Source organism: Macrotis lagotis, chromosome X, assembly GCF_037893015.1.
Source record: "Macrotis lagotis isolate mMagLag1 chromosome X, bilby.v1.9.chrom.fasta, whole genome shotgun sequence".
In the NCBI taxonomy this organism is placed as follows: domain Eukaryota; kingdom Metazoa; phylum Chordata; class Mammalia; order Peramelemorphia; family Peramelidae; genus Macrotis; species Macrotis lagotis.
Genome location: NC_133666.1, coordinates 422,990,480 through 422,994,017, shown reverse-complemented (window position 1 = coordinate 422,994,017; position 3,538 = coordinate 422,990,480). Strand labels below are relative to the sequence as shown.

Genomic DNA, 3,538 nt, shown 5'->3' with positions numbered 1-3,538 from the left:
GAAAGACTGGTATCAAACACAATTAATTTGGAGGTAGGGAAAGGAGAGAAAAAGGGGCAGATCCTGATAGGCCCCTAGGTTTAGAGGAGTCAAGTTAATGCTTATGGCGGACAGGGAAGAAGTACAAATTTTTGAAGTTATCCATTGAGGGTATCAGTGATCTTATCTATGTATCTGGGGTATGTATGAACCTCCTCTTGGTATTCAAGAGAAGTCCTCTCAAAAACTAGGAGGGGAAAAACACCCCACCTTTTTCAACCCAGCTTCTGAAACATCCTATCTGTAACATTTGCCCCATCCCCTCAAAACAACAACAAAGCATTCTGTGTGCTAACAACATAGCTTAAAAAAAAAAGTAAAACAAAATTCTGCATTTTTATAAAACGTGATAAAAAATAGTATTTCAAACTGTACAGTTACCAGAAGTACACAGTTATCAAAAATTCACACAATTCACTTGGCATCTCCAGCACCTTCAGCTTTCTGTTCCTGGTCTGTTTTGGCATCTCCATTCTCTGCAGGGTTGTTCCCATCCTTACAGCCTTTCCCTTTTTCCTTTTGGGTAACTTCTCTCCCTTCTTTGCAGGTGCCTTTTTGGGTTTGCGCTCTGGCTTCGGAGGAGCAGGTTTGGCGGACAACCGCGCGGATCTCCTCTGTGGTTCGTCCTTCACCTTGGTCTTGTCCCCCTTAACATCTCCTTCGGCCTTTCTCTTGGGCATGGCGGTGGCAGCGGCGGAGGGGCGGGAGCGGTGGAGTCTGGCGCGGGCTGCAGCGGCGGTGGCGGCCGGTCCGGGATCTCTCCCGTCTCCTCTTCCTCACACTGCTCCATAATATGATTATCTTAATAGATGCTGAAAAATGCTTTGACAAAATACAACATCCATTCCTATTAAAAACACTAGAAATAATAGAAATAAATGGAATTTTCCTTAAAATAATTAGCAGTATCTATCTAAAGCCATCAACAAACATTATATGTAATGGGGATAAACTAGGAACATTTCCAATAAGATCAGGAGTCAAACAAGGATGCCCACTATCACCTACATACTTAAATATAGTATTAGAAATGTTAGCTTTAGCAATATGAAAAGAAAAAGAAATTGAAGGAATTAGAATTGGCAATGCAGAAGCAAAATTTTCACTCTTTACAGATGATATTATGGTATATTTAGAGAACCCTAGAAAATTAACTAACAAACTACTTGAAACAATTAACTTCAGCAATATAGCAGGATAATAAACCCACCTAAAGTATATGTCAGGATAGTACAGGGAGTAAAGAGTAATAGGGCTTGGATATAGGAGGGACTACAGATGACATTATGCCCTATATGCATAATGGAGATGCCTAGAGTATGCCACCAACCCTTGGGTACTGAGAGCATTAGGAATGAGACTAATTGATCATATCAGAACTTTATCATAAAACCTGTAGAGTGATAGGTTAGAGACAACCTTCAATGTATCTTCTTAAGCATAAATCCTTTTGATGACATCCTTGAGAAATAACTCAATGGGTTATTAAAATTGGAGAACAGAGATCATCTGGCCCATCAGTGTAGGTATGACTTACTTATGGCATATGAAAACTTCCTAGATTTAATTAAGTTAAAGCATCAAAATATCAAATTAGCGCCATACTCACAAAACATGTTAAAAAAGATGAAGAAAAATAAAAGGAAAATGAGAAGGGGGAAGGAAGATTTTAACAAACATTAAGAACAATACGTCATTCATCTATGACCATATTCTAATTTTTTGTTTTAGGTTTTTGCAAGGCAATGATGTTAAGTGGCTTGCCCAAGGCCACACGGCTAGGTAATTATTAAGTGTCTGAGGTCGGATTTGAACCCAGGTACTCCTGACTCCAAGGCTGGTGCTCTATCCACTGCACCACCTAGCTGCTCCCATAGTCTAATTTCTTAATGCAACAATACAACTTATCTAAAACCACTCAAAATTATTGTTTTAATGGGGGAAAGGATAGTATTTTAATCTAAGATTTATGGCTAAGTGGGAAGTTTCCACTTATAAAATTAAAAAAATGAAAAACTATCATACTCAAACCCCAAATATTTATTAAACATTGAGAGAGACACTTTGTAATGCCTCATTTTGACTTCAAGATCTTGAAAGTTATGACAGAGTTCAATGAATGCATATAATTCATATCAAACTTGACTCTGTAGTCCTATTTGATTTCTCTCATATATGTCACTCCATCTTCCTTCTCTCATTTCTGTGCCTTTTCCCTGAGATTACCCTTAATTCATCCTGGATATGTCTTGTTGGAAGATAGTTATTTTCCTGTTGTCTTTCCCATTAGACTTTAAGTTTCTGGAGAATAGGGACTAGATTTTGCTTTTCTTTATATCCCCAGGGTTTAATACAATGTCTGTTACATAGCAGGAGTTTAATAAATGCTAACTGACTGATTTAATGACTTTCTTTTTCCAGATTGACTCCCATACTAGGATGTACTCTCTCCTTTCTCTGATTTCTTAGAATCTTTAACTTCTTTCCAAACTAACTTTAGAAAGCACCTTCTGTGTGGTGCCCCAAAGTAAAATATTTACTTAGAGTTAAGAAGACCTGAGATGAAATCCTACCTCAGAGAGTTATGAGCTATATAAACCTGGGCAAATGACTTCATCTCTTTTAGTCTTAGTTTTCTCACATATAAAATGAAGATAATAATAGCATCTTCATGGGTTGTGAGGTTCAAATAAAGTAAAAATGTAAAATACTTTTTGAAGTTTAATTAACTTTGTAAATGCTAGCTATTATCACTACAATATTTAGTTTCCCCAGCTATAAATGTCTCCACCACACCCAATCAGCTAGTCTTTACCTTGAATATATTTTGCATCTATTTACATACACACACACACACACACACACACACACACATATATATATATTATATGTCCCACCCTTTCATCCACTCAACTAAAAAACAAACAAACTATATTTCTTAAGGGCAGGGCTGACAAAGCATTTGTGTTTCCCCCCAGGTAGCACAATGTTTGGCACATATTAGACCCTTAATAAATGTTTGTAAAATAAGGAAGATGTTACCTATTAGATTATATGGCTCATCCCCAAAAGTCAAATCCAATATTTTTCTTTTCCAAAGACAGTCCTAAATTTGGACAGATCCTCCAGTTGGTAAGGCCACAGGGTGATTAATTTTTCTTACCAAATGCTTTATAAAGATATTTATTAATGCATAGAAATTATGAATTGTACTGCCAGAAGGAGACTTCAAAGTTATAAAAACAAAGATCCCTGAAGTATGAAAGGAATAAAATATTATATTGTTACCTATTGCAATATGGAAAAATTAAAAAATGAAGTAATAAAGAGGAATTCTGCAAAGGGAAATGAATTTTTCCTCCTCATTGTCTTCTATTCCCAATGAGAAAGAATGAAATTCCTAAGTGAAAAATTAAGACAGTTCAAATCTTGAAGAGAGAATGTGAATATACTGGGAATCAGTTTTAACAAAAATGCTAATGCTTAAAATTTATTGCAG

General features: G+C 36.2%; 1 pseudogene; it reads right to left on the bottom strand.

The window, feature by feature from the left end:
* Positions 1-263: 263 nt before the first annotated feature.
* Positions 264-820, bottom strand: LOC141500430 (non-histone chromosomal protein HMG-17 pseudogene; annotated as a pseudogene).
* Between the last annotated feature and the right edge of the window lie 2,718 nt (positions 821-3,538).